Here is a 7,088-nt window from a genome sequence, read left to right as displayed (position 1 = left end):
AGAGAGGGAGAGACACAGAGATCTTCCATCCACTGGTTCACTCCCACAATGGCTGAGGCTGGGCCAGGCCCAAGCCAGGAGCCAGGAGCTTCATCTGGGTCTCCCATGTGGGTGGCAGGGACCCAAGCACTTGGGCCATCCTCTGCTGCTTTTCCCAGGCATGAGCAGGGAGCTGGCTGGGACATGGAACTGGCACCTATATGGGATGCTGGCATAGCAGGCGGCAGTTTTACCCAATATGTTGCAACGCCAGACCCCATAATTTGTAATTTTAAAAAACACATACCACTAAGATATGTAAGTGCTGAATGGTGACTGCTATAGGAGAGCTAGTGAAGTGCCCAGATATTTGCCCTTACATAGAGAATTTGACTGAATGCCACAGCTGCAAAACCATGTCTTACGTTGGTGTTTCAGAAACCACAAAAGTGTGATCCAAAATGGTGAGCAGTTTTCAGTAAAGATCTGAGTTAAACAGTGTGATCTCTTGATTATGTATTACTTATATTCTGGAACATCAACATGTGTTAGAACTGTGCAAAAATGAACTGTGTTAAGTCCTAGATTTATAAATGGGATTTTCACCTACATGAAAGACCAACAAGACATTTGGAAGTCTGGATTTTTTTTTTTTTTTCAATAAGGCCAGACCATCTTGTGCATTGTGGGATTTGTGGCACGCCTGGTCTCACCCACAGTGCTGCCATCAACCTCATCAGCTGTGCCGAGCATAACAAATACCTCCCATAAAATTCCAGAATGAGCTCTGGAGGAGGGGGGAGACAGCTTTAAAGGCCACTGGATTGGACCACTCTTAACCCCCCCAACCCTTTCTTCTTTACACCTCTGATCCCCCCAGTGCTACTGCACTGAATGGTGGTGGCAGGCCCCCTCACATCTCCCTCTCTCTTCAGTCCCACTTGCTAAGCGTGTTGTTCTCTAAACCCAGAATGCCTGCCCCTTCCTATTCCTACCTTCCATCTTTACAATCACCAGAAGTGTCCGTTCAAATTCCATATCCCCTAGCAAGCAAAACTGCCCTAACCACCAGAATAAGGTGGGTCCCCTCTGCAGTAACGTGCCAGCACAGCACCTCATATTCGTCAGTACTCACATATTTGTATATTTTAATGGCAGTGGTTTGTATCTGTCCTCTCTGGTAGCTTCAGGGTACAAGGACTGTGTCTGTCTTGTTCATTATTCTCAGCTGGAGCACAAAACTCAGCACAAAGGAGGGGAGCGAAAAGCAGTTGCTGCTGACATGCTCCAGCGGCTTCAGCCCCAACTTCTGGGTAGAACCTTCTTCTGTGTCTGCCACTGGGAGTAGGATGTGTGTTTTGCCTGGGATCATGACACCAAATGTTGCCATGGGCCCTTCTCTGCATTGCCCTGATTCTGATCTCCACTGTTTTCCAAAATGAGCACCTTACATAGGCTTCTCTTTCTTAGATAGGAAAATGGTCCCCACGATTTGGCAGTTACACTTGGAGATTACATTGCAGTACTTGATGGATGTCACTTTTAGGCTCAGAAAGCAGATCATCTCGTAGGAGTCAGAGAGGAGAGGCAGAGAGAGAGAGAGAGGTCTTCCATCCACTGGTTCACTCCCCAATTGGCTGCAATGGCCAGAGCCGTGCCGATCTGAAGCCAGGAGCCAGGAGCTTCCTCCGGGTCTCCCATGTGGGTGCAGGGGCCCAAGGACTTGGGCCATCTTCCACTGCTTTCCCAGGCCATAGCAGAGAGCTGGATGGGAAGTAGAACGGCTGGGTCTCGAACCGGTGCCCATATGGGATGTCGGTGCTTCAAGCCAGGGTGTTAACCCGCTGTGCCACAGCACTGGCCTCGATGTTTCCAATTTTAAGAAGACAGATTAAGGATGGTACTTCTGCTTCTTCTTCAAAATTGCGGTGAAGCAATAAAAGTCTGGTTGGAGATAATTCCAGGAGCTCAAGGATGTTTCAATATAACAATCTTTTCTTTTACTCGTTGATATTTTGAGTTACATGAACAGATCACTCAATCTACTGTGTGGAGAAATAAATTGCATTGGGGCTGGCACCATGGCATAGTAGGCTAAGCTTCCGCCTGTAGCACCGGCACCCCATATGGGCGTTGGTTCGAGTCCTGGCTGCTCCACTTCTGATCCAGCTCTCTGTTTGGCCTGAGAAAGTAGTAGAAGATGGCTCAGTGCTTGGGACCCTGCACCCACATGGGAGACCTAAAAATGGATCCTGGCTCCTGGCTTCAGATCGGCTCAGCTCCAGCTGTTGTGGCCATTTGGGGAGTGAACTACTGGATAGAAGACCTTTCTCCTCCTGTCTTCCCAGTGATCACAGCATGCCTTCTCACATGCACAATAGCTTGCTGCTGCTGCTTTTTTTTTTTTTTTCAACAGAGTTAGACAGAGAGACAGATTTTCCTTCCATTGGTTCACCCCCAAAATGGCTGCCACGGCTGGCGCATCCGAAGCCAGGAGCCAGGTGCTTCCTCCTGGTCGCCCATGTGGGTGCAGGGCCCAAGCACTTGGGCCATCCTCCACTGCACTCCCTGGCCACAGCAGAGAGCTGGCCTGGAAGAGGGGCAACCAGGACAGAATCCGGCGCCCTGACCGGGACTAGAACCCGGTGTGCCGGGGCCGCAAGGCGGAGGATTAGCCTAGTGAGCCGCGGCGCTGGCCAACAGCTTGCTTCTTACACAGAAAGTTCTTCATACACAAAGAACTCGGAATGTCTTTCTTTACATAGCAAACCATATTTCTTCCCAACTTAAAGGAGTCTGACCTCAAGAATAATCCTGTGATCCTAGGACCCAATCCCACAGAGTACCCGAGAGAGTCCAATTATCAGCTCTGATGCTGAAGTCCCCTGGAAGGAAGAAAAAGAATCCCAGTCCCTCTCAGCATAGAGAGCCTTCTGTAAGACTGATGGAACTGAGGGGACTGCCATCTCCAGGCACCCAGGGCTGAAAGGCCTTTTTATACTGCCATCCAAATACAGAGGTCTAAAGCAGGAAACGGGAAGACTGTGGTTCTGTCCAGGGTGCTACTCTGCCCCATCTGGGTGTTAAGGGAGCTCTCCAAGGTGCTGGATTGACCTCAGAACCACTGATTTCCAAACTGGTGCTCTAACTGTACTCTGTGTATTTCCTTTTTTTTTTTTTTTTTTTAATTTTTTTTTTTTTTTTTGACAGGCAGAGTGGACAGTGAGAGAGAGAGACAGAGAGAAAGGTCTTCCTTTGTCGTTGGTTCACCCTCCAATGGCCGCCGTGGCCGGAGCGCTGCGGCCGGTGCGCTGCGCTGATCCGATGGCAGGAGCCAGGTACTTATCCTGGTCTCCCCCATCTCCCATGGGGTGCAGGGCCCAAGGACTTGGGCCATCCTCCACTGCACTCCCTGGCCACAGCAGAGAGCTGGCCTGGAAGAGGGGCAACCGGGACAGAATCCAGCGCCCCGACCAACCGGGACTAGAACCCGGTGTGCCGGCGCCGCAAGGCGGAGGATTAGCCTAGTGAGCCGCGGCGCCGGCCTACTCTGTGTATTTCTAAAAATTTATCTGAGAGGCAGAGAGAGATACAGAGACAGGGAAAGAGAGTTTTCTATTTGCTGATTCACAACAGCCAGTCTGAAGCTGGGAACGCTATCCAGATCTCCCATGTGGGTAAAAGGAATCTGATTACTTGAGCGAGCACTACTGCCTCCCTGGGGCTGCCTTCCTGGGGGCTACATTAGCAAGAACTTGCAGTCAAAATCCAGAGACAGGAGTCAAACCGAGGTACTTCAATATGGGATGCAGGGTGTTTTAACCACTAGGCTAAATGCCTCCTCCCCTGCCATTCCAACTGTACTTTAAATCTGATCCAGATACTGATCCTATGTTTCTTTGAACTCAGTTAACTAGAACCTAACGTGTCACCTCATGTTCTGGTAATCCTTCAAAGGATTCTTTTACTTTAGGAATTCAAATCCTTACATTGATTGATAATCTCAGAGTGGCAGGCATCATCAGGTCCTCTTGACAGGCTGGTTACTGTTATATGCACCCTATTGTAGCTCCTGGGTACACAGCTATAGTTAGGTAAACCACTTAGCCTGTTTAAAATTAAGCATTTCAAAGAAAAACATAGCACTGTCAAAGAAAGCTTCTTTGAAGCAGAAATTAGAAAAGTACAGTCCCCACTGAAAACAGAATGGAATTTCATCATGAAAGTGCCCGTGTGGACCATCAGCTAACATCTAAGATTCCATTCATGTAAACTGCTAATATCCATGACTGGAATATTAGAAATTTTATCACCACTCAGGAGTTGTCTTCTGCTCTCTAGTTTGGGTTCCCATGAAAGCAGAACTGGAGACAAGGGACTTGGATATATAGGAGATGATTTCAGAAGACACAACTAAAGCTGGAGTGAGGCAGGAAAGGAGGAAAAGTCAATATAAGGTGTTAACGTCGATGCTATGAGCACTGGAGCCCTCCAGATAAAGGATCAACTCCTACAATTATCCCCTTGAAAGGTAGGAAGCTGGAAGCTCTATCCTTAGGCTCTTCTCATTAAGGGTTTTCCTGAGATTAACGTGTCCCATGCATGCGTAGGTTATGCTCCTTCACCAAGTGAGCTCTAAAAATGTGGCTGAGGCAGAATGTTGAAGGCATGGAAGGATCTCAGCAGTGCAAGGGCAGTTCTCGCTTGCACAGAACTGTCCACCGTGGCTGCAGCTAAATCGGAGATGCACCAAAGTCACAGGACAGAATACCCCAATCACCTGAACCTTCACCCATCAATCTGCTAGGTTTCAGTGTTCCTAAGATGTAACGTGTGGATAAACATTGTGTGTATCTCAGAACTGCTATGAAATTTTCCAACTAGGGGCCGGTGCTGTGGGGCAGTGAGTTAAAGCCTCAGCCTGCAGCACTGGCATCCCGTAAAGGTGCCAGTTCGAATCCCAGCTGCTCCTCTTCCAATCCAGCTCTCTGCTATGCTGTGCAAAGCAGTAGAAGATGGCCCAAGTCTTTGGGTCTCTGCAGAAGCATGGGAGACCCAGAAGCTCCTGGCTCCTGGCTTTGGATTGGCTCAGCTCTGGCCATTGCAGTCATCTGGGGAGTGAACCAGTGGAATGGAAGACCTCTCTCTCTCTCTCTCTCTTGCTCTGTCTCTGTAACTTTGCCTTTCAAATAAATAAATTTATGGAAAACTACAAAAACAGGCAAAATAACCCGTAGTGATAGAAGTCAATACAAGTTATGACGACAGAGATGTAATGACTGAAATGAATTATAGAACAACTCATAAGGTGCCAGTGATTCCATTTCTTGACATTGGTGATTATGACCACATCCTTTACAAAAATTCAAGTTGTACAACTGTACCTCGTGCACTTATGTATGCTGCACTTCACTTTTTAAAAACATCTGCTTAAAACGTGACACCCCCAATCTCTTTATTCATTGGACAGCCCAAGTACACAATACAACTGCTCTAATCCAGGTGAGAGCAGGGAGACTCTGGAATTGAACAGGTGACTCCAACAACAGATGGCAGCAGAAAGGTATGTGAGAGAAGAGGATGCAAGTTAAATTCAGCATCCAAAGGGCCGCTTTTTGTTTTCCAAAGTGTCATCTCTGCATCGTGTCTTAGAACTAAACCAGGGGCTGGAATCGTGGCACAGCGGGGAAAACCGCCACCTGCAACACCAGCATCCCATATAGGAACTGGTTTGTGTCCCAGCTGCTCCACTTCTGATCCAGCTCCCTGCATATGGCCTGGGAAAAGCAACAGATGGCCCAAGCATTTGGGTCCCTTAACACCCACATGGGAGACCCAGATGAAGCTCCTGGCTTTGTCCTCGTTCAGCCCTAGCTGTTGCAGCCACTTGGGAAGTGAACCAGCAGATTGATGTCTCTCTACTGTAACTTTCAATTAAATCTTTTTTTTTTTTTTTTTTTTGACAGGCAGAGTGGACAGTGAGAGAGAGAGACAGAGAGAAAGGTCTTCCTTTGCCGTTGGTTCACCCTCCAATGGCCGCCGAGGCCGGCACGCTGCGGCCGGCGCACCGCGCTGATCCGATGGCAGGAGCCAGGAGCCAGGTGCTTTTCCTGGTCTCCCATGGGGTGCAGGGCCCAAGCACCTGGGCCATCCTCCACTGCACTCCCTGGCCACAGCAGAGGGCTGGCTTGGAAGAGGGACAACCGGGACAGAATCCGGCGCCCCGACCGGGACTAGAACCCGGTGTGCCGGCGCCGCTAGGCGGAGGATTAGCCTAGTGAGCCGCGGCGCCGGCCTCAGTTAAATCTTAAAACAACAAAACTGACAACCAGATCATTTCCTCGGTCCACTAACCAGATCAAGGGGCAAAATGGACAAGCTATCCTGAACGTTAATCTGGTAAATGCCACACCATGAAAGATACAAAATCCAGACACTGGCCGGCGCCGCGGCTCAATAGGCTAATCCTCCGCCTAGTGGCACTGGCACACCGGGTTCTAGTCCCGGTCAGGGCGCCGGATTCTGTCCCGGTTGCCCCTCTTCCAGGCCAGCTCTCTGCTGTGGCCAGGGAGTGCAGTGGAGGATGGCCCAGGTGCTTGGGCCCTGCACCCCATGGGAGACCAGGAAAAGCACCTGGCTCCTGGCTCCTGCCATCGGATCAGCGCGGTGCGCCGGCCGCGGTGGCCATTGGAGGGTGAACCAACGACAAAGGAAGACCTTTCTCTCTGTCTCTCTCTCTCTCACTGTCCACTCTGCCTGTCAAAAAATAAAAAAAATAAAAAAAAAAAAATCCAGACACTTACCAGTTTAATGTCTAGAACAGTACCCATCCCTAATAAAAACTGGACAATGAAAGCTTTAAGAGTGAAAACTTTCAGTTTCAGACTTAAGAGTTACTCTTGAGAATGGATGGATTCATTGATGCATAGTTTTGTAGCAACCCTGAATTTTCTGTTACAGACCTTAGGTTGCAACATCTATCCACTGGTGATGTCCTAATGTAGACTGAGCTCTGCAGTGCTACAGCAGGTTTTCCAATCACATTTTATAATCACAGGGCTTGGAGGACTTCCAGGACTATGACTACAGACTCCCAGGTATCACAGACG

Source organism: Oryctolagus cuniculus, chromosome 18 (assembly GCF_051225735.1).
Source record: "Oryctolagus cuniculus isolate XC-2025 breed Fujian yellow rabbit chromosome 18, ASM5122573v1, whole genome shotgun sequence".
NCBI lineage: Eukaryota > Metazoa > Chordata > Mammalia > Lagomorpha > Leporidae > Oryctolagus > Oryctolagus cuniculus.
Note: the sequence above shows the minus strand (reverse complement) of the source record.